At 36.2% G+C, this 25,718-nt stretch overlaps 1 protein-coding gene and 1 long non-coding RNA gene across 3 annotated transcripts in view; one reads left to right on the top strand and one right to left on the bottom strand.

Annotated features, from left to right (window-relative positions):
- Positions 1-25,718, bottom strand: part of SKAP1 (src kinase associated phosphoprotein 1) — a 310,267-nt gene that overhangs the window by 153,067 nt on the left and 131,482 nt on the right. The window lies entirely within an intron of this gene.
- LOC112129638 (uncharacterized) lies at positions 7,608-24,780 on the top strand. Its single transcript, XR_008519548.2, has 3 exons — positions 7,608-8,607; positions 11,293-11,461; positions 24,282-24,780. It is a non-coding gene; the product is annotated as an uncharacterized LOC112129638 (long non-coding RNA).

The following is a 25,718-nucleotide window of genomic DNA, read 5'->3' as shown; positions in this document are numbered from 1 at the left end:
GTGCTTAAAACCAGGATAAACTCTGGAATTAGACTGCATGGGTTCAAATCACTGTTCAACTTCCTCTTGGTCTGTGACCTGGGGCAAGTTATTTAACCCTTTCAGACTCTGACTGTAGGTGCTTATAATAACCTCTGCCATCTATGGATGCATCAGCCTTGGTCCAATCAATCATACAGCCGAGATCATATGTCTATTAACTTGGCTGACTGGCTATATTTCCCTCTAACTATAATCTAGCGGCAGGCAGGGGGCAGGATCTCACTAACTCTTGAAAATCTTAGTGGTGGTAGATAGATTCCTCTTCTAAAGTGAGCGACGGCTGGATACAAGCTGCTGCTCCATTCTGTTTCCCTCTGCGTGGGAAATAACTTAGGAATAAGGAGGACAATGTGCTCTCAGTCTGCCTAACTGGCCCTTCTGTCTGGGCATCTTGTACCTAGCTAGTTCCCCAGGGCAGAAGTGGGACTCTAGCCAGCCTCCTCTTCTGAGATCAGACTGTACTTCCCTCCCTGATTAATGTCCCAGACTCTCACCTGTCATTCTTGGAACACCATGATTACTCAGTTTATTTCAATGCCATTCTCTGTCTACTCCTCTTAGAATGCCTGGGATGTAACTTTGAAATTGTTTGTCCAGCCTAAACTCAGCTCACAGGTAAAGGAGCTGCTCCCTCCCTTTCATATTGCTAAGATTTCCTTTACCTCTCCACTTGCTTCCCCCTGCTTCTTGCTAAATCCCACACAGTCCATTCTCCTAGTAAGAGCTGCCAACTCGTTGACTGGCCAATTCAACTCCATTTATGGCAAAAATTTGTAGTTGTTCTGATTTTAAGGGGCTATCCTTTATAATAATGTTTTTAAAAAGTAGGTCATGAATAGAACCAATAAAGATAAGAAATAATTTGTGGAGGCCAATTTCTTTTAAGACATTCTATATCAAATAGAAACTTTATGGTGGGTTTGAAACACTGAAACAGACCACTCATGAGTAGTTATTAGAACATGGAGGAAAAACTGTTTGCCATTTTAGCATAGGTAATTTACAAAATGTCATTCTTTCAGTGTACTCAGACGCACATGGGCCTATGGTGGGTTCTGCCAATTTCAAAGGTGATGATCTATGAAGGAGACTTGGATATGAGTACACAGGTGACTTCTATGTTCAGACATACTCTGTCATCATGTTCAAAAACAGCATCCAAAAAGCACAATTGGCACGTTGTGGGAAAAAATACACTTATATTCAATATATCCCTTTTGTATAAGTAACGCAGGGATCTATACATCTTTGACAATTTTGCTCTCACCTTAACTAGAGAACATATCTATGTCAACTAGCATATATTTTAGCAGTTGTAGAAGGTTGGAAATCTTAAAGGAAACCAGACTTTAGCCAAGTCTGGGAGGACCTGCCTTTCAGGGGCTGCCAAAGAATTGGTGGAGACATACATGGTAAGACTGAAAGCATTTGGATTTTCTTCACAATTTAACACAATTCTCCCACAGTAGTCATTAAACACTGATCAGGTTACCAGATTGGTAGTTTTCAGCACACTGAAATTCTTAGTTGCTGAGATTTATGAAAGTCGTACTGAAAGACATTGAGATATGGATTTGCCTACAGAGCAATTACTAATATATGGAGATTTCTCTTATAGTAGGCCTGAGTCCTCTTCTGATGCACAGAGAGGCCATGTTTTATGGTTTTGGTGCATTTACTCTCTAAGCTCTCCAAATCCTCACAGCCATCTCTAAATGTTCTTTTATGGTATTTGCTTTATGGCCAAGATGTTATTAAGGATGAGGAAAGAGGCGTTTAGCAACATATTTGAATAAGGGAATAAGATGGGAGTGGTGATTCTAGTAAAGCAGAAGAAAGCTTACTTATACCTCCTCTCCTTTATACGATACCACCTCCTCTTTCTGGTCATACTAAGTCTAGAGAGAAAAAGGGAGCCCTGGCCGGGCATGGTGGCTCATGCCTATAGTCCCAGCACTTTGGGAGGCCAAGGCGGGTGGATCATGAGGTCAGGAGTTGGAGACCAGCCTGACCAACATGGTGAAAACCTGTCTCTACTAAAAATACAAAAATTAGCCGGGCATGGTGGCGTGTGCCTGTAATCCCAACTACTCAGGAGGCTGAGGCAGGAAAATCGCTTGAGCCCGGGAGGCGGAGGTTGCAGTGAGCTGAGATCGTGCCACTGCACTCCAGCTTGGGTGACACAGCAAGACTCCATATCAAAAAAACAAAACAAAACAAAACAAAAACGGGGAGCTCCTATGTCAATATTTCCTATGAGCCCTTTTGATCCTCTGACCCTAAACAAATGCTGCATTTTTATCATTCATCTTTTTCTCCACCAGAAATCATAACAGCCATTATGTGCAATTCTGTGGTGAGAAAAGGAGACAGGAATTCTGAATATTGCTTCTTAATCTGTTCCTTGTTTTCTCAGACATTTACTTTTGGAGTCAGATGTATATGAACAGTCCTGATTTGCCACAGCTGAGCAGTATGGCTTTAGGAAAGTTACTTAACCTCTCTGATTCTCAAGTGTACACATCGATGAAATGGGAATGGTAATATCTAGTTTACAGAATTACTGTGAGAATTAAAATGAGATATTATATGGAAAACAGCCAGTGCAGTGCTTAGCACATAAAGGGCTCTCAATAAATGATTGCAACAGTAATTTCTGATAGCAGTGACTCAGCTTGGGGAAAAGTCTTAAACAGGTTGGGGAGGCTACCTCAAATGCTTGGTGAAAGGAGAAAACGTAGAAAGAAACAAGAAGACAAATGAGATGTCATTCATTTTACCTTACAGAGAAGATCTGCTGTATAAAACTAAATTTTAGGTGTTTCTGAATGTGGGATTATTGTTAGACCATAGCAGGAAGGCTGTTTCAATCATATAGGGATGCATATAAGAAATGTGAAGCCTGGAATATATAACAAGATTTATTTTTATAACCTTCAGTGAGAGGTATTGTGCAAGTATAAATTATATATTTTCACTATTGTAATTATACCTAAACCACATACTCCCAGAAGATTTCATTATGTAATTCCTCAAACTTAACTTCAAGTTTCCTTTATAAAGCAATGTTCTATAAAAAACTTATGTAAAAGAAATCATTACTAATCACATTTACTGCATAAAGAAAAAATGCCCCCCTAAATATTCATATTTATATTGCCACATTAGCCACTCTGAAATTGTTATTGGGCAAAACTAATCTATTCAAGGCAGGTAAAATATTTATAAACATGATTCAAATTACCTACATCCAGAGACTTCATAAAATCTTTTCAAATAATTTTCCTCTAAAAATTTAGAAATGTATTAATAGCCATGAATGTGTTGTGCACAAAGGTCATTTGTCTCCAATTCTGGTTCAGAATGGAGATTACGCAAACAATTTTTAGCCTCAAATTCTCCCCATGTCCTGCTAAATTTCTGCAAGAAATTTCTTTGCAATACTGCCATTGCAATCGCTATATGTAACACTTCAAATAGTATATGTAGGATCTCTGAGTACTTGAACTAGAAAAGCAAAAATAAAGTTTATGAATTCAGCCAGAGGCAAACAACCAACTAGGAATTACTGAGTGGATCTAAGTTATATAAGCATTCAACAGGCAAATTAACATCTACAACATTCCATAACAAACACACACACACTCGAATTCTTCCTCAAGAGCAAGAGTTCTTTTGGCTTTGAAATCAGCTTAATAGTTGCTTCCCCACTTTCTTATAACTCCTCTTCATATTGCTCATCTTAATCATCCAGATAATTTTTGCTGGGTGCGGTGGCTCACGCCTGTAATCCAGCACTTTGAGAGGCCAAGGCGGGTGGATCACGAGGTCAGGAGGTCGAGACCAGCCTGGCCAACATAGTGAAATCCTGTCTCTACTAATAACACAAAAATTGGCGGGGCTTGGTGGCGCACGCCTGTAATCCCAGCTACTCAGGAGGCTGGGGCAGGAGAATTGCTTGAACCCGGGAGATGGAGGTTGCAGTGAGCCAAGATCGTGTCATTGCACTCCAGTTCTGGGCGACAGAGCAAGACTCCGTCTCAAAAATAAATAAATAAAATAAAAATCATCTAGATAATTTTAATTTCTTTATCAAAGTTATTTGGCAAATTGTGCCAGTGCCACAACTAGAACACAGGAGTGACTCTTACCACCTGGTTCGACATTTTCATTACCTATAGTCAGCAACATCCCTCAAACCTACAAAATTCACAATAATAATAGAAAATGAAAAATATATCTAATAAGCAACCTAGGCTTTAAGAGAATGGCAGGGTAATTACTTTTTTTTTTTTTTAGTAGAACCAAAGGTAAGACTATTATATATCGTTCCAAGATTCTAACTAAAAGAGTGTACACAAAATATTAAACTCGAAGGTGTGAAAGGAAGTGATATATGATTCCTAATAACATGGAATAATGGTATAATTCAAAGCAGAGACATAGTTCCTACTAGCCACAGAAATTTTTGGCAAGAAAGAAAAAAAAGGAGGCATTTCTGAAAAACAAAAATGCCAATATAAAGCATACTTTTATAAAAACTTCTCAGTACTAACTTTTATTTGCTCTCTGACTATTAAGTACTAAAACAGGGTTAAATTGATTAGTTTGCTTTTTATTATTTATCAGTTAGTTAAATGCTGCTCAGACTCTAGAGTTCATTAGCTTATCAGTCAAATACCCGTCAGCTGTACATAAGGTCCAATATACCAGCTTGCTTATCAACACATATATACAAACGCAAGTGGAAAAGAAAGCCTATTTGAAATGTATATTTAGAATTGTTCACAATAAATATTTGACACAGTTAACCAAAATGTCGTAGCACCCTCTTACGTCTTACATAGCGTCATAATAAAAACATGTAACAGAATTCAAAGCAGATGGAACTCAAAGCTAAGCCATAAACTTGTGTTTTTTAAAAAAGAGAAAAATTGGTAAAAACATGGACTGACTCAAGAGGAAGTTGGTATATCTTTAATTTAATTACTGTATATTTAGTAACAGTGTTATTTAATTTGACAAATATTGAATTCTCTAATAGATTATTTGCTAGTCTGATTTCTATGAATTCATGGGAGAGTTTAAGACAAGTGGTAACATTTAATGAAGGCATGTTCTGATTAATTATCTCTCAGTGATCTGTCTGACATACAGTGAGTTATGAAAGTCATCAATAATTTCCCCTTATTTTTAAATAGCAATAATTCTCTCTATAAAAAGTTATATCTTAAGGGGTTTTTAAGCTATAATTCATCAAAAACAATGAAGCACTGGCTAAGAATCTATCAAAATAGTGGCTGACTACCAGATGGAAAATAAATTTAGGCTGGGTGCGGTGGCTCACACCTGTAATCCCAGCAATTTGGGAGGCCAAGGCGGGTGGATCATCTGGGGTCAGGAGTTCAAGGCCATCCTGGCCAATATGGTGAAACCCCGTCTCTACTGAAAACACAAAAATTAGCCAGGTATGGTGGCGTGCACCTGTAGTCCCAGCTACTCAGGAGGCTGAGGCAGAAGGCTTGCTTGAACCCAGGAGATGGAGGTTGCAGTGAGCCAAGATGTGCCACTGCACTCCAGCCTGGGCGACAAAGTGAGACCATCTCAAAAAAAAGCAAAGCAAAGAAAAGAAATTTAAACATTTTAGTACTGGAGGCAGACTGCTAGGAATCTTAGCCAACTTGTTATCGTAACTGTGTCTACCTAAAGGCAAGCAAGAGAAATGCTGGGAAATAGCACAAAACAATGATTTTGAGAAAATACAAGAATGATATATACATATAAAATAAAAGTATATAAACTTGTGCAGTGTATAGCAAAATAGCTACTTGTAATATAACATGAATAGTGTGGCTTCAGGCAATTGAACAGGGAAGTGAAGCTGAACGCTGCTGTGCCAAACAAATGGCAAATGTGACACCTGATAATGTAAAACAGAGGCATCCCCAGGGCACCATGTAAAATTATTATAAAGCAGTGAAATAACAATATAAAGTTAATTTTATTAAAATTAACAATACTTCCCATCAGCACGAGGCAATCTATATTCAAAATTAAAACAGTAGGAATGTTTATCTATTCAAGCATTCTGATAGGCTAAATATTGTTGACTGCTAAAAGAAATAAAGTTTTCAAGCCTATTTTTCCTATATATTCATAAATACTCATGCTTATGAGTAATATCATATCAAAGGCCTGAAATTAAAAACATGTTTCCTTATGAAATTTGGTATATCTGGCATATCATTAAAAAAATTGCTGCCTACTTTTAAAAAAAAATTGTATCTTGGAAATAAAAGAAGGGATAAACTGATCAAATTTTGCACTGTACTGTTTAACTACAATAAATAGAAATAGGTAAAATTAGTAATTTCACAGCATTATTTAAATATTAATGTTTGCTGATTTCTACTACTTTCTGATATTTGCAAAACTGATCTGCATTCACTTGCCAGCTGTGAGGTATTGTGTTAAGCAGAAATATAAGTTTTTAGGCTCTGTTAGCTTTCAAAAAATAGTATTGAGAGTTTTTTCTTGATTACAAAAAGAATGCAAGTTCATTACAGAAAAAAATGAAAATACAGAAAAGTACAAGGAAAAAAGAAATATTAGCCCTATTATGTTGTAATCTGTAGTCATTATTAACACTTTAGAACACATCCTTTCAGTATTTTTATCTATGCACCAATAAGTATATATATATATTTAAAAATTAATATTTAATCAAAAGTAAGCCTGAATGAAGACTACGTCATATTACAAAATGAATTTTATTTTTTCATCGAAACTAAAGGAGTATTTCAGAACATGTACCATGTTTCACCTAAAGAGTGGCTGCAGTTATATAATAAACTACATCTGCTGAAGAACCGAACATTAGTTTAAAATCCAGGAGTTAGGCAGTCAATAGTACTCTGGAGTGGGTGATGGAAATATTCTCAGAATTAGTATGAATTTTATTATTAGGGGACAGATGGATTTATAAGATCTCAAAATTTTGAGGCACATTCTCCATTTTAGATACTTGAAAAATCTGTTTCATATGTTTGGATATGTAGATCCACTAAGTCTACTATGATAACAGTTCCTCTATGAGGACAGTTTCATGCCCTTGATGATTAGAAACTAAAAAACATGGGTTATAAGGTAGAGAAAGGGGCAATTCAAGAATTATTTGTAACTAAAGATGGTATGTTTTTTAATGCTATTATCAGAGGAAAGAAACCAAACCATTAAAAAATTATGTAACATTATTAAATTTAATTCAAGCCAATAATCTCAGCTTACACTGAACACTCATTCCAACTATTTAACCCTGGCTGCTGAGCTGAGGCTATAACAGCAGGTGGGTTATCAGACAATGCACTAGAATTTCACAAGATCGATTAAGTCAGAAGATAAACAAGAACTTCCCCAGCCTCTTTTATTCTTCCCAGATAATCTCTTTTATGTTCTTGAGGAAGGAAAGGCAAATCTTAAGCTTTACACTGTATCTTAGCACACTCTGTCTCCCTATTTTATTTCTCACATAGTTTACGTTACATCATGTCATTTCATTTATTGCCCCCCTGAGGAATGCAAACTATGTGAGGGCAGGGTTTTCCACTGACATATCTCCAGTGCCTAGAACAGTACCTGGCACATAGTAGGTGCCCAGTAAATATCTGTTGAATAAATGAATAAGATTTCTTTAACTGGATAATTAGGGTTAGCAGAAGTCAATTTTAAATATTCAAAGAAAAGAAAAATATTTTACAAAAAATTAAAGACACTTCTGGCCTGGTGTGGTGACTCACACCTGTAATCTCAACACTTTGGGAGGCAAAGGCAGGAGGATCACTTGAGGCCAGGAGTTTGAGACCAGCCTGGGCAACATGGTGAGACTGTTTCAAAAGACAAAAAAATTAGCTGGGTGTGGTGGCATGCGCCTGTAATCCCAGCTACTCAGGAGGCTGAGGCAGGAGGGGTTTGAGGCTGCAAAGAGTTATGATGGCACCATTGCATTCTAGCCTGGGTGACAGAGTAGACCCTGTCTTAAACAAAAACAAAAACAAAATCATAAACTTTTGCTCAGAACTTGCATTTCTCTAACTTTGCAAGCACAAATTTTTATACCGTTGACCACCTTCATGGGGTTACTTTGAAAATAGTAATTACTAAAGCCCACTTAACTGAAAATTTGAGAGTTAATTTTTAAAATTTCTGAATTTGGGGGCCACTGGTGCTGGAAAAAAAATTACTCTCTCTGTTCTCTTGTAAAAAATTCAGTGCTAACCCACACAAATCCAGACAGCTGCCTCATCTATTCTGCTTCATCTATTCTCTTGCTGAGGACATTCTGTATTCTTAGATTCCTATTGAACAATAGCACCATTCTGAAAAATTTGCATACTGGCAATCAAATCATTCTGCAAACAGTAACGCAGATTCCAATGATAAGATGAGTGAGCAGGATGCAAGAACATCTTAAAGATCACCTGCCGCACTTGTGTTTGAGGTGCTCAATGGCTGTTTACACCAAGTGCCATCTGGCTCTATAGATATAATAACAATTATTCCATCGAGGTGTGTAGCTCCCTAAATCATATTAATATACAATGATTCCACTAGTCTTATAGGAGTTGATGTCTTTGTGTGCTCTCATTTAACCTGGGTAATGCGCTAAAACAAGTCTGCCTCATCATTAAGAATTGATTTTTTATTTATGTGAATGTCACTGGCAATCCCATGATATCCCTTTGTAATTCAGTTGGACAGGACGGCATACTAGCGTTAATCTATTTTTATGGCATATCTTTAAAAATTTGCAACATCTTGCTACATTTGGATATTTATATAGAGATTTGTGTTCCCGCAGAAAGCTGTTGTTAGCTTTGGAGATCCATTTCATACAGCAATAGGGCAAGTATCTAATATACTTCATTAGCTATCTTATATCAGATAAGGGTTTATTTCTTTAAATTATTTAACCTTGGTATAACCTACTAAAATCACATAAATTACAAATACACTAATGAAAATCATTAGTTTAGCCTATTCAAAAAAAAAAAAAAAAAAAGAAAGAAAGAAAAGAAAAACTAAAACTTCCAACAGGGATAAAATTAAAACATTTTAAAATCAGCCCTCTGGAAGCATTTCATGAAAATAACTTCGTGAATTTGCCATGATCACTCATTTCTTAATGTTGTCATTGGTCAATCATTTAGTCATTGATGTTAACAACTATTCTGATGTGCTAACATTTGTAAAAAAAAACCAAAAAAACAAAAACACATTGCTTTTTTTCTGGCTGATTCAAAATCTGATCTTAAAAGTCATAGTTAAAATTATTTATAAATATGCCTTCATGACTTTTGCTAATTTAAAATGAGATAAACACAATAAGCAACAATAAAAAGAAAAAATACATATTTTAAGATACCAAGAAAAAATACTACATCACAAAATTATACTTTAAATCTAGTCTTCCCAACAGTATTTACAAGATCATTAAATAATTACCTTATGGGGAAGTTCTGTCAGAACACCTCTCATATTTAGATGAGTATTATAGACTTTGAACCTGTTCATAAAGCAATAGCAAGCTTCTTCAGAAAGTCACTGAATTTTGGGCGTGGGGAGATATGGTAAGTTATACTGCAGGTCTTGACCATTTCATGCTGCTGCTTTAAAGGCAGAATTACTCTTATGCTGTTGAATTTATCATACACAATTACTGATACTGCAACTCATAAGGAAGTTAAGCAAAGTTTCAGAACATGCAAATAAATGAGGTAACACTTTTTCAAATCTAAAGGATTTTGAAGAGGAGTGTCACTGCAAACTATAAACTACTGTAGGATTCTTGGTCTAGAACAATCTCTTGTGGATTATTTAGACAATTTTTAAAAAAGCACACTGGGGAAAGTTCATTTTTCTAACTTGAAAATATATGTCGTAAAACTTAACTAAAGGCTCAAACCTAAGAAAGCCACATTCATAAAAAATCTACATTTGAGTTAGATTGTGAAAACTATGTAGTTTTCAATATAATATATTAATATCTGTAATCCTTAAGCTGTAATTTTTACAAATATGTTTTCCAAGAGCTGTGTAAATTAACTTCTTTATGTATTGTATATGTTATAAATAACTAGAAGGAATTACGTGCTTTTGTATTCAATAAATAAATACATTTAAAGCTCAGATACTTTCACTAAAATAGATCCACAAAGAAGCTTGGAATGTTCTTCTGTGGTCTTCAGAACTATGTGTGGTGAGCAATTATCAGGAATAATACATGTGTCTGTTTTTGAATTCAGTAAGCCTTCTAAACATTATTTAAAAACTACTCCACAGAGATGATAAAAGGTGTATTAATCACCTAAATGCCTATAAATTGAGATTTAAGGTCAGAGATATTCCCTTAGTTTACTTAAGATATTCCTTGGATATCCCTTAGATATTTCCCTAGTTGTCCCACACGGGCTTGCTTGGTCACAAATCATATCCTGGTACATACAAGGTTCTGAGTTAGCATTGTGGAATTGGTGTACAAGTCAGCTTTTAAAACGTAATAATGATAGCATCTATGATACGAGTCTAGTGATTCTATGGTTTTCTTTTTGTTAAAATCATCCCTTATATTAGGAATAAGCTAAGTAAAGAGGGAACATAGAGTCAGACTGAAATCTACTTCAGGGCTCACCTCTGTCGGATGAACAGTGAACGCTCTGACAATGACATTCACAGCAGCATTGCTGCTGGGTATTGCTATAATTTGCTCTCTATGATTGTTCCTTTAAACAAAAAGCTCTGCGCTCAGCACGCAAAGAAGTTAGAAGTGCGGGAAGGAGGGGGAACCACACGTATAAGAGGAGAGAGAGGAAAAAACTGCAGATCAATCATTTATAATTAACAAAAATCCGATTGGTGCTTTAAATAGAGATCAATGTGTTCCAGGCTGCCTGGATTGTGGGGATGTATTCACCTTCTGGTAACTCTCCAAGCAAGCTGTCACACCTACAGAATCACCATTTGTTTTCTTAACAAAGCTTCAGGGGGCGCCAGGCTCTCATTGAAATTTCATTAATCTAATGGAGTAAAGTCCTATAGAAAAAAATCAAATTCTCGTTGGACGAGATGCTACCTGGGAAAGATAACCTCTGTTTGAACTCTCAGACTCAGATCTCTCTGCTATTAGTCTGAGGAAACAGACAGCAACAATGCTGATTACAGCCACCGGCCTCAACAATTTTTTTTTCTAACTAGCAATTTCGAGTGCAAGTGCCACAGTGTCAGCTAAAGAAACACAACTGCGGGTTTTCTGCCCAGCAAAATGGTTCTGAAATGTTACTGAATAGCTCACAGAGGACGCCAATCTACGACAACAGAGACATAAGCATATAGGAGAAAGGGTCCACACATCCTCCTTTCAAAGGTATGTTGTTTACATGCATGTAATTTGTGAAACCCACAGCTATTCAATTCAGGGTTTTCACAGAAGTCTAAACCAAAATCTGTGTAGAAAGCAATTATCAAGATTCCTCCAAAAGTCACAGAAATTTGGGTGTGGGGAAATTATGACATGTGATACACATAAATAGATGCCCTACATAGTACATGACCTACATAGTATAGTCTTCAAGTTCCCAAGACATCAATTATACCTGTTACTTGGTGATGATACTTCAGCATCACCTCCATGTGATTTGACTCACAAGTTTTCAAAAGTGGCCTAAATCTGGACATGTCAATATATAGTAGCAACAGTTACTGTGAGAGGAAAATACGGAATGTTGATTCCTTAAAATTCTTTCCAGGAATGTCCCCATGGCTCATCTGACACATGGCAAGGGTATATGATGGTACATGTATGTGACAAAAAGAGCCAGCATGACAAAGGCTGCATCTATGCCAAAGTAAAATAGCTGTTGGTACTGCTTATTTTTTCCCAACTTAAATGGCTATTTGTAAAAATTTAAATGACTACCAGACCAGTAGTTTTAGGCACGAAAGTCTAAAACAGAGAATGAAACAACCTGTAGAAAGCCCTCTGCTAGACTCTTATATGATCACTATGTTTTGCACGAAGCAACTGGGCAAAGGAAGTTGACTTCAATCGGGCAAGATCACAGTCAAGTTCAGCACTGCTTTCTGATTCCATAGACGTCTAAATTGGGAAGTGACAGTGCAAACCTTACTTGTGTTAAGGAAGAAGACTTATTGTACTTTAAACTAAAAAGAGAAACTAGTAATTTGAACACAAACTACAACTTGTATTTCCTTTCTTTTTTAAGCAGGGACCTAAAAATTGTAGCATATGATAAGGAGAAAAAAGTCATACTTTGAAAAAAGAAAAGGAAGGTCATGACATCCTAGGCAAGCAATTGAAAGGATTCAAAAAATTCTGAGTCCATCTTTAAAGATCCTTTTTTTCTTTTACAATAAGCTTGCCGTTTTTCACCTAGGTCACATAAAGCTTGCTGCAGATCAGGAAATGTCTTCAGTTTCCAAAGCCTCTCATAGCAGTGAGTCACTTCCTCTTTTTTTTTTTCCATTTTCTCTGTTTATGGGTAAACATTACTCTATTTGGATATATTTAATATTTTTGTGTCTGGCCCAAATTTATCCATAAGGATCTAGCTTCTTTTCGTACATAATTCCTTTAATTTTCTGTCTGAGATCCACCTGTAGAATTATACTTCCTGGTCTCCATCTACATCCTGTTTAAAGATATCACCGAGAGTGATATACCAATTTTTTAAAATTCTAAGCATTAGGAAAATGAGTACATAACACATTTATGTGTTTATGTGTATATACTATTTATGTAAACATATAATATATGCAAAACATATCATATGCATATACACATACGATATATGCAAATCTGCACATAGAAAAACTAAGTTTACTCAAGATTATTAAAATTGATCCTGAGAACAAAACAATACACCTTTTCTAGGCATTTATCCCTACTATAGAGACAGAGAAAGAAAGATTGTGAGAGGGAGACACACACATTCAGATGAGCCTTCAGGGAATTGTATGAACTTTTGAACCAGAGATGGAGAGCCAGAGCCCAGCCTGTTCCCACTTTAATAAACATTTTTTTCTTCAATTAATTAAGGTTTGGAAAGAAAAAAAAACCACAGAAGAGAAGTAATTTAGCATGCAACGCATACTTTACAGATGGATCCTACCTTCGGATGCTTATTAAATCTATGCATGATTGCGCTGGAGAAAATTAATTGCATTGTTTCTCACTATTGGAAAATAGGTTGCAAACAGCTAAAAAATAAAAAGGAAAATGAAGCAAGGTGGTTGTTGTTGTTTAAAAAAACAGCTATAGTATAAAAGAAATACTTTCAAAGTCCTAAAATAAGTAATACCCACGACTGGCATAAGAGCATAGATTTCTTTAAAATTGTTTTGATGTTTCAAAATACCATATATGCTGCCAGAATACATATATCTACTTTAAGTTTGCAAATATTCTGGTCTAACTAAAATTTCCTACTCAGTAGCATTTGAGCTATTCAATTAAGTGGTAAGTTTTTGTTCAAATCCTGCTGTGAGGAAAGATTTACGTGAGCAGCTGGGAGTAGACACTGGCACACATTCACTGTATCGTGGTTGGCTGGTATTCTCTCCATTCCAGTCTTGGGAAAAAGTGATAACTTCCTCATTTTTTCAGAGAAAAATAGAAAATATTGTTATAAAATATTCAGAATACAGGTAATCATTTGCATTTTATCATCTTTAATTAGGAAAGAAAAAGCACAACAGCTTCAGAAACTGAAGCCATTTTTCCTTTTCTGAAGGCCTGCTGGTGGAAGTTGAACTGTAACCTCTCTTAGAGTGTCCTGAAAATGACCTTTATCAAACTTGAAAGGAGCATTCTCTGTCTAAGGAGTTAGACATTAATTTTCTTAACTCACGTATTTCTAGATTTAAAAAAAATCCTTGTGTTACTTCCTTATAGACACTCCTTTTGGTAGGCCTTACCCTGTTGTTGACTGACTAAAAACATTTCACTTCAGAACTTCTAAACTTACTTGATTCCATGACCTAAACAGATGGTGGTTTTATTTTACTCTTTCACCTACTCTAAGTCTATAAATCAGTCTCTCTAATCCCTGGTTAACATGTATAATTATTTTAAACTATTTATCATGACACAAATTTTGCTAAAAGTAGCAAACTAAGTACATATAAATAAATGAATCAGTCCTGTGTACAACAGGTTTTGTAGATACGGGTAAATATATACATTTACTAACATTGAGATTTATTTATATAGTGCCTTTCACCAGCAGATCTTGAAGAACAATATAAATGACCTTATAACCTTATAAATAGTTACAGATATTATCATTCTTAGGAATGGGGCAAAACAAGATCATATGGTGAGACAGGTAGTACAAAACTTCTAAAACAAGTGTTCACTTTTATTCTCTTGCTTTACCTTTTAAATCAGACCTACCACCCTTTTAGGGTATTAACCAATTAAAAGTAGAGTCTCATCAATGATTAAAAATATATATGGTTCAGTTCAGGCATGATTCAAAAGAAAAAAAGCCATGCTGCCATGAGAAACTAAAGTCAAAACCAAGCCAGTGCCTTGAGCTGCTAGAGTTTTTGTAAATGTGACATAAAAATGTGTGGTTCTTATTTTATTGGTTATTAAAAAGAACAAAAGGGCCTACAAGGGAATGGACCTATATAACTTTACCATTACAAAGGACCATTGAAGGTATAAAAACAGGGCTAGCTTCAGAAATTTTGGCAGTCGTAGTCTTACTTAAGCCAAACCACTCTGATAGGTATGAAATGCCTGAATAATATAAGCGGGAAAAGGTCCAAGAAGGGAGATTTCTTAGTTTAAGGCACCTGAACCTATTTCCTGTTTTCAGAAAGATCTCTTCTGTTTGCTGCACTCCAACCTTGAGCAGCCACTCCCACAGGGCTGACTGCAGCCTATACCTGCACATTTGACCTGCCTCTTGATTCCAGACTCTTTCCAGATGTTCCAGCGTTTACCTTTTAAAAGTTTCCCTTGCAGTTGACACCATCTTCCCCACCTTAAATATTTATTGGAAATGACAGTTCTGTATGTCATCCTTAGCTATTGGTCATCTAAAGTTTCCCAACTTCTATAAAGAACCTGTCACGTTAGAGTATTTTATTATCTTTCTGCATAAGTCAGAGTGAGTGTCAACAAATAACTAGTCAGAAGCTGCGGGCAAAGCAGTTTTGGTAGCATGGATAACTCAGGCTCTCCTTGGACTGATTCTGATTGACTATGTGGAAGGGGTTACCCTGGATTCCTAATTCTAGAAAAGTAGATGATTGAATTCACTTTCAGGAATCCAAGAGTTTAGAATAAATTTCAGATTTTGAGATACTGACTATAAAATAAGAATAGTTAAAACACAAAAATTAAAAACTCTTAACTGTTTTAGACTTTATTTTATATTTCTTATGCATCTTACACTGCATAGTACACTATTCCCTTGGAGCAAAAAGCTCCCTGATGACTACGTAATTTGCTTCAAGACACTATATTTTGATTTAGCAAATCCCTGTATTCATTTATTTCATGAGATCCTGTTTTCATGAAAGAGTTAAACTCCTTGTATAAGGTAAAGAGCTTAATCACTATGGGATGAGATATTTTTTCTATTTTCCAGTGCAATTACTCTTTGTCTTAAATCTAATTGAATTCACTTTCCATGTTAGTGGGGGAAGGGAAGTGGGTAGGAGGGATGCAGCATATGTTAGAAGACAAATAGTGTAAACTGTAGACCTTTTAATACAGTGGATTTTTGTAAAGATAAAAAATTGTGATCTGATAAAAATGTTTAATATTCAGTGGTATGGCAGGCGTGGCGGAGATTTTGGCCATCAGAAACTGGATTTTGTGTATGGAGAATATCAGGGACATTGCATAAGGAACATTCATATTTATAATTTATAAAGCACCTTGGGATTCTCTAGATGAAAAGCACCATATAAATATGAGCATTTTCATTTCATGTGGGTGATCACAGATTGTTGGCATTTCAGCATAAACCATATTTCAGTAGTGAAAGGGATATAAACTCTTATGTAGATTTGGTTTTGCTGCCATCTTCTCTTCCCTGAGTTGTAACATACACAATGGAGCATGCCCTTATTGGCTGCCTCCTTTACCTTTTCTAAAGTTCCTGTCTATTTCGTTTGTCTTTGTGGTGTCAATGTACTGTCAAGCATTTGGCTTTATACTCATAAGCTAGACTACTGAAGGAAGTAAACATTTATCTTGGATCTGTCTGGTATAGTGTTTTCCATCCTTCAGTATTTCTGGTGTCTAAGGGAGGAAAACCTCCAGATATCATTGAAGGTGGAAGAGGGGGAGGCTGTCACTCTGCGGCACATTAAGACACAGTATAGAACAGGAGACTGCTATTATCTCAAGGTTCTTTGAAAGTTCTTTAGGATATGACAGAATATATATGTATGTGTGTGTGTGTGATTTGAAAATCTGGATCATACAATCACATTTTAGGGGATCAATTTGACAAGCATTTATTGAATGTCTAATACGTGCTGACAGCCCACAATCCTTTGGAGACACCAATGTATATAATACAATGCAGGTAAATGGTGGTAGGCAACAGCTATGATAACTGATCAAGTAAAATGCAAGACTGGAAGGGGTTGAGTCCAACTTGGGGCAACTAGGAAGCCACCTAGAGCAGAGGGAGTTTGAGCATGGCCTTGAAGGATGAGTGGGTGGATGGGAGGATGGGAAAGGCACTCCAGGTGGAAGGCACAGGGTTGGGTTTGGGGAATGATGATGAATAATCCTGTGAGGCTGGGGTTTGGGGCATGAGTTTCACATGTAGGAGGTAAGATGAAAGGTAGGTTCAGTATTTCAGGTCATGGTTTCAAATCCTCTTCAAAATAAGTGTAGGTCATGAAGCTGCAGCGTTATGAGAAAACAGTTTTTAACTATGAGTGTTCCTAGCTTATTATTTCCCCTGTGTGCTCAAGAGTTTCTGGCTTCACTAGTTCAGGTCCTTCCCAGGCTCACCCTCATCCAAGGAGGGCTCTGCCATTCTCAGTCAGGTGTTTTGGCCTTGTGATGCAGTATGGGGAGAATGTGGAGAATAAGATACTTAGGTTGACAGTAGAAGACAGGGAGCGAAGAAGCAGTCTCCACCCCATATCTTCAAGGATTAAGAAAGACAGGGCAGAATGGCATGGGACTGTGAGAGAGTTCTGGGACAGGAGAGTGAGAGGTTCCAGGGAGTTGTGGGGATTTTGAAAAAGGAGGAGAAAGTTGCTTTGTAAAATGGGCTACAGGTATTTTTGAGGACAGAAATTCCTACTTTTGTTGTGCTTCTGTGAATGTGATACTTCTTCAGGACTGGGTCCTGGTGTCAAAGGGATAGACAGCTCAGTGTGAGATTGTATGTGATTTTCCATGGCCTGGAGGCTATATTATATTTATTAACCACATATTATACCAAGAGAGAGTGATGAGGGGTGAGCCTAAAAACGAAATGGATCAGAATCTTTTAGCATTTTGCTCCTCCATGAATTCTCCATTTAATGATCAATGTTTGTTGAATAGATTGAGATGGTTCTCACTGTATATATAAATTACTGCTTAACAATAATGTGTTTTCTCTTAATCCTATCACATCTCTTTAATGGCTGCCTTAAACTTCCACTCTCCAGTCTCCCTAGGCCCTAGGCCAGTCCCTGCTCCATGGCTTTTTACTCTTAGTAAATGGCTTTGCCTTCTCCTCCCTTCAAGTAAAAATATCTCCATATCTTCATTCTCTTCTATCCTTTAACTCCTTTCTCTAAGGAACGAGTCCCCTGCCTGTTAGCCAGGACTGATTCTTGTATAGTATTGACTGACCCATTTCTACCTTTCCAGGACCTGATTCTATCCATTATCTTTTCTTTTAGACTGGTTCTTTTTCATATGCTGGAAAACCAGCTCAAATCTCCCCTCTCCTAAAACTAAAACAAAATAACCAAAAAAGCTCCTCTCTCCTCCTACCATTTATCCCTTTCATTCTTTTCAACCAAACAACTTTTTTTAGGTAACATATACCCACGGCCTCTAGTTTCTGAGTACTCACTCACTCTAAGATCACTAATAACTAGGCTTGTTTTTAGTAGACTACTGAAACTGCTCCTTGGAAGATGAGCAAAGATCTTCTTGTTTTGTTTCCTCTCTATTCCCACCAACCTTTCCCATCAGCCCAATATCCAATAAATTATAAATTTGCAGGGAGATTCCCAATTACTTATCTTTATATTCCTTCAGCACCTAGCATTATGCATTGCACATGGTAGAGACTCCATGAGTATTTGAATTGAATCTAGATTTCTTTCTTTCTTTTTTTTTTTTTTTTGAGATGGAGTCTCGCTCTGTCACCCAGGCTGGAGTGCAGTGGTGCGATCTCAGCTCACTGCAACCTCCGTCTCCTGGGTTCAAGCAATTCTTCTACTTCAGCCTCCCGAGTAGCTGGGATTACAGGCACCCACTACCATGCCCAGCTAATTTTTGCATTTTTAGTAGACATGGGGTTTCACCACATTGGCCAGGCTGGTCTTGAACTCCTGACCTCAGCAGATCCACCCACCTTGGCCTCCCAAAGTGCCGGGATTACAGGCGTGAGCCACCGCACCCGGTCTGAATCTACATTTCTTAGACCTTCCTTATGGTCCCCTGTCTCCTGATTTTCTTCCACCATGTTAGGAACCTTGCAGTAGTCTCAATGCTACAACTGGCATCAGGGCACATAGCTTTCTTTAATGAGCTTACAGAAATAGGAAACATCTCATCCTCAGTTGTACACAACAAAATTTTTAAAAAATTATCGTTTATCAAAAAGTATAATGAAGACTACGTTATTTTGATTTTCTGTTGAGATTATAGGAAACCAACAATAAATAATCCAATGTAAAATAGCATATCATAATGATCAATGGTAGTGATCAACAACTTAAAAATGAATTCAAAACATGCTAATTAGCCAAACTTATCAAGTGAGTCTCCCACTGACCCAAACATAAACCACTTTTTATATTATTTGATAGCCTATATTTCTTGAGCATTTTCCCAGAAAGTGCTTCAGGTGGCTGATATGATATATACTAAACAATATCCAGGAATTGAGCCAATCACTACTATAATAATATATTGATAGGACATCTTTAATAAATACGATTTTTTTTTTTCTGCAGAGGGTAGAAGAACACATATTCTTACTTCAAATCCAAACACTTAAAGATAATCAATGAGATGTAGGGACTTTTGTACTACTATGTTGCTCTTGGGTGTCTTATATTGCTACGGAATTTCACTAACAGGAAGTGAAGTTTCCTTCTCCCCTCCATTTCATGGAAAACCTTTAAGAGTGGTGAGGAGCAGCTGAAGTGCCACTCAACTTCTTTCACATGTGTACATGCTGAAGTAACTCCACCAATTCTCCACCCTACCTTGCTGTCCACCTTATTGCAAGCAACATGAAATGCCCAAGGAAGTCAATACTGGCTTACTATAGTTGTTTACTTGTAGCATTCCTTTAGAATGGGCCTAACCACCAAAAATACAAAGAATCCATGAGTTTCTGTGGTGCATTCTAATGCTCAGTTAAAATCCATCCTCTTTGTCACTATTCGGTTCAACAGTTTAGGTCAACAAACACTCTGGGAGTGCTTACCTGGTGACAGGCATTGTGCTAGGGCTGCAAAAAGCCAGAGTCCAGTGAGGGATAGAGATTTGTAAACACAGAATTTCCATATAAGACTGGTAGTGATTTGAAGAAGTCAAATCACAGTGAATAATAATTTTAAAAGAGTGAGCTGTGTTTTGGGCAATTATATATTTTAAACTTTATCTTAAAATATAGAATTGCTCAAATTTAAAAGTTGAAATTTAAGTTTTTAAAGGTCAATGAAACGCTACAAAAATAATATATAAACAAGTACAAAGTGAAAAAACAAGACAAAAACATATTGACTAGCTTAGTCACTGAATAGATTGTTCTCAAAATAAAGGTCTTTAAAGGCAGCAAACTTGCTAAAGAAATATTGGAGAGTCTTACTTCACAAGCAGCTTTAAATTTGCTTTCTGGTTACGCTAAGACATTACCAGGTGATGAGCATTCCAAGGCCACTGTCCTGTGATACTGTGGTGGGGAAGGGGGTCTGCTGGTCACAGTGTGGTTTTCTCTTTTGAAGGCTCTCTATCCCTAGATATTCTAGTTCAAATCATTTCTCATCTCAACCACTTCAAATAAACTGTGAATAGTCTTTTACCTTAATGCCTATGCAATTCATCAAATACTACTCAGTAGTCTTGGAAATATAAATAGATGAGCATTTTACTCTTAAGAAGCACTTTATTCATCTGGTCTCACTACAGCTCTATGACCAAAGTCGTTGAGTGAGTATGCTAAGACCATATTGAACACACATAGAGGCGGCAGACTTTAAAGGGACTGCTTTCCTTCAGGCTCCTCAATTTTTGTGGCTATAGAACCATCTTATGTCAGAAAACTATATATGTGCAAAATATTAGTTTTCTGACAAAATATCTGTAGAATACACAGGCTTGGGGAAAAACCTTCAAAAATTTGACTCCAATGGGTATTTCCAAGATGAAATACAGTCCTCTGAATTTATCATATCTAGGACACGTAGAAGGTTGCTAGATAATAAGGGGATATTTTCTTGCTATCTATGAAATAAATTGTGAATGTTTGGGAAACCCTAAGGCATACAACTCACTAGACTATTCAGGAGTATAAATGCTAAGGTTATAACTGGGGATTATACACAGAAACATCATAATATGTGTGAGATTTTATATTTTGTTTTTATCACATCACCTCAATAGACACTAAGGAAGCAGAAGTAAACTTGGGAATGGCCGTGAGTTTTAAAGCTAAAAGAAAAAGTGAAAGAGTTTTAAATTCACAATCAGCTATATTACTTGATTTTAAAAGAAGAGATGATTTGCTACATCTAATGTAATATCAAAGTATTATATAACTAAAGTAACTATAAATTAAGCATATGGACCTCTATAAAAAACACTTATTTTATGTAATAATGACACTTATAGACATTTTTGTATATGCATTTTTGGAAAATCCAACTTTTAAATACAGATAAGGAAAGGAAGTCTCTAACCTGTCTAATTCCTGGTTCTATCATACAAGAGGATAAAGACATTTTGGAGTAGATTCCTTTGAAAGTTACAATAATAGCTGGAAGAACAGAAAGCAATGTAGATAAGCAGAATAAAAGTGTGGGAGAATGATGGGAAATTATCTTCAGCTGCAGGAGGTGATGTAGAAGTTATAGAAGGTAGTGTAGAATTGTGTAGAAGACAGAGACAAGCTCATCTCCACTTCTAAAAATTAGAGCTAATGGGCTTCTGCTGCATCACGAGAGACTCAGACTAAATGTGAGGAACACAACCTGATAGGAACAGCCATTAACATAAAGTGGCTTTTTAAAGGATATAATGAAACATCTTTCTCAAAATATCAACTAAACAGAAGTAATTATTCATCTTTCTGAGATACTTTAGATGTAGTATTTGTTTTCCAAAGACAAGTTACAGGAAGTCTTGTTTTCCAAGGCAGGTTTCAATTCTTTAATTACATAGTATTGAATTCAAAGTAGTAACCCTACCATTGGAGCTGGGAAGTCATTGAATTAAAAAATTTCTTTAAAAAAAAGAGTTCCCTTTACTCTGCAATCTCACCAATATCTGTTGTCTTTTGTCTTTTTAATAAAATCCACTCTGACTGGGAAAATTTTTTTTCTTTAATAGTAGTAATGAACTAGAGACCATCAGGCTCAACTCCTTATTCTGTATATTGAGAGGCAATATAGTATAGTGCAGGGGTTGTCAAACTATGACTTGGGCAAAATCTCACCCACACCATTTTTTGTAGGTCTTAGAAGCTTAAAATGATTTTTATATTTCTAAATGGTTGGAGAAAAATCGTATCTTGACATGTGAAAATTATATGGAATTCAAGTGTCAGTGTGAAGTTTTTTTTTTGTTGTTGTTATTTGTTTGTTTACTTTTAAAGAGACAGGGTCTCACTTTGTTGACCAGGCTGCCGGAGTGCAGTGGTACAATCATGGCTCACTGCAGCCTCAACCCCCTGTACTCAAGTGATCCTCCCACCTTGGCCTCCCAAAGTGCTGGAATGACAAGTGTGAGCCACTGCACCTGGCCTATAATAAAAGTTTTAATGGAACACAGCCACAATCATCCATCTACATATTGTCTAAGGCCACTTGCACACTATGATATATTTGCGCATTTGCTGCTCTTGAGACTGTATGGAACACAAAGTCTAAAATACTTACTATCTGGCCCTTTATAGAAAATGTTTACTGACCTCTGGTCCAGTGGCTGAAGGACATAAAGTCTAAAGCTAGATTAGCTGGGAGTGATCCTGGAAAAGATGGAGTGCCTCAGTTTCCTGTTCCCTGAGTTTCAGTTCTGTTAACTGGGAAAAATAATAGTACTTATCTGATAGGGTTGTTGTGAGAATTAAATGAAAGTGTTTAGAACACTAGTGCCTGCTATAAAGTAAGGATTCAGTAAATGTGAGATATTTTTATTATTACACAGGAAGAACCTCTGGCCTACAGAGATAAAGTAACTTCACAAGTTCATAGAATTTGCTAGGGGCAGACTGGGAGAATTTCCTGATTCTTGCTTACATTATATTGCCTTTTTTATTTTCAATATGGCCTGACCAAAAAAAAAAAAAATTCTTGTGGCTTTTTTGTTGCTGTTTTTAAACTACCTCATGGGTTCGCTAAATGAAAACTTTAGTTTCACCAGACTCTTCTCCTATCAATCCTGTTACCTGTAGTTGCCCAAAGACAAGTTGTGGAACATTTGAGATTTTCAGGTTACACATAAAGCCTCTAAAAGTTAAAATTTTCTTTATTCTTTCTAAAACAGGATAATAGAGGCCTCTACAACTCAAATCTGACAAATGTGTTAAAAATTTTTGTTGCTGCAAAACCTTCAGAAACAAATAACTGAAGTATGTATAGAGACCCCAGGATCTGAAAAGATGGCAGATTAGTCCATGAGTGTTCAAAGATACTTGTCATTCCCAGTATAACATATCCCATTTTCTCTGGTCATTTTTTTTCTTTATTAACTCTTGTACATTACCAACACAACCCCAGATTTTGCTTATTCTATGAAACCTCCGACACCTAGAATGTCTACTTAGTGGTCCTGGACAACCACCTTTTTCAAGGCTTTGTTCATAAGAGGTCTTACTTCATTAAATCCACTCCCAGTTGGTCACTCCATTATGCCACATTTCCTTGTCAGTTGGTACACAATTTTAAACAATTATGCATTTGTCACTGCTGTCTAATTGTTCTCTAGTTTTTCTCTTTCTAAATAATATAACCTATCTTGCAACAAAACTGTAATTCCTTATAACCAGTTACACACCTTTTTTAAAAAAAATCACCCATAGTACTTAGTTGAAGTTATTTACCATAGTAGGTATTCAACAGATGCTTCTTGCATTAATAAATGAAGAACCACAAATACATCCTATGAACAGAATTTCAATTTTAGAATGAATCAATAACACCTTTAGACTACCATCAAGATTGTGAAAGTGATAATTTTTGGTACATGAATTTAAAGATCATCTAAATTAAACCAAAAGTGTAAAAGTACGTTCATTAAAATGGAGACTACAACCTATAATACAGAAATTAACTCTAAATCCCTAATGCTTATTACTCCTTTCGGATACATCATTCCATGACACTGGAAAATATTAGATCTGATATGGATTTGTAGGTAGCGGTAAAACCTTATGTAAGTATTTTTTTAATCCACCCACAAAGGATTATGTTGAACTCCCAGACAAGTATAATTTTCATCTGCATGTCTAACATACCTATAGCAACATTACTTAATATATGAGTATGTGAAGTACATTTTATTATAATAGTAGACAAGCAAACTGAATGTGTCCCAGGAAGGGGTCTTTTCCATTAACTTTTATAAAGGCTTTCATTTCAAAGTTTCATTAACATCTGACAAGCAAGCTGAAAAAGCTTTGCTTAGAGCTTAGGTTAGGGGCAAAATGCATTTTGGTAAAACTATTCCAAGATTACACTGACTGACTGTGCGAGAATATACTAATTTGTTTTGTTTTGTTTTGTTTTGTTTGGAGTGTGGAGAAAAGAGAGAGAAAGGGAGAGAAGAGTCATGGACCCTACTTTATGGTTGCCATGGATGCAAGGTCAGCCTTCCACCCTTGGATCTACCAGCAGAGTTCAGACAGGTCAACGTGTGACAGGCTCAGGCCCTGGGGTTAAAAGTTCAAGCAGCGATGGAAAAACCAATATGTCCACACAGAGTATGCTGTACAATTTATTTCAATTTACATCAAGCCATGCATATAAAATTTAGATAAATTCCATTCAGATCTGATGTTGCCTGACACACAATGTATGCAAACAGATGTCTGTGGGGCTTTTTCTGTGCTTTAGAAAACAACATTAAATTTAAAAATATGTCTCTGGGATTTCTTTATTGAATTACAAAATGAACATAATTTTAACTTAAATGTTTTCATTCTTTCTTGCAATTTTTTTGTGTGGGGGTCTTAATAATTTCTCAGTTCTCAATCTACTCTATGTCATATTAAAGAGGATAATGTATATTTACAACTACAGCTTCAGTGTTATTGTAGTTATAGATTCTATTTATATCCCTTACCACTTTCCGCAAATATTTAGTGATTGATATTTCTGATTTATCTCTGGTTTCTAGCCTCATCTCCATTCCTTTCTACTTTGAACATAGCAAGTCCTGGAGGCTGCTGGGTCGCCTTCCAGCCACAAGGTGGCTCCCCCAACCCCTTCTCTCAAGCCAATCGATGTACACCTTTGCTGAGTTCTCCAGGCGGACTACAATTCAGAGTTAATTATGATCTATAAATGCCATTATTTTCATTGTGAAGTAAATGGCTCACGACCAAGACCCTGGTACACTAATATACAATGCAAAATTGGTCTTTAAAAATAGGAGATAGAAAAATACCTTTGTATTTGCTTAATTTCTCTTCACCCATCCTTCCAAAAGTACAACTGAGCTATCCTTAGAGCAAAATAAGAAAAATAATAAAAGGCTCCAGAGGAACCTAATTTTGTTGCCAATGAACATAGTCATAGACTAGACAAGGTCAAATTTAAGAAAAGTATACAACTTATTCTCACTTAAACTAGACCTACTTTTGGATTTGATATTTTACCTACGAGAGAGTTTTGAAGAGAAGACTTTGCAAAACTTTCTTAGAAGTCCCACATCATGCCATCATTGAAGAACAGTGATCTCCAATACTGCAAGGCTTTAAAAGGAGTGGAAATATTTTTTTTCTTTTATTATTATTATTATTATTATACTTTAGGTTTTATGGTACAGGTGCGCAATGTGCAGGTAAGTTACATATGTATACATGTGCCACGCTGGTGCGCTGCACCCACTAACTCGTCATCTAGCATTAGGTATATCAAGGAGTGGAAATATTACATATTTCCTTTTTGTTGCTTAGCAAACATGTTGCATATTCCATAAATGTGATTTTTATAGAAGACATCATAATTTT

Source organism: Pongo abelii, chromosome 19 (genome assembly GCF_028885655.2).
Source record: "Pongo abelii isolate AG06213 chromosome 19, NHGRI_mPonAbe1-v2.0_pri, whole genome shotgun sequence".
Classification (NCBI taxonomy): Eukaryota; Metazoa; Chordata; class Mammalia; order Primates; family Hominidae; genus Pongo; species Pongo abelii.
This window is presented reverse-complemented; position numbering and strand designations above follow the sequence as displayed.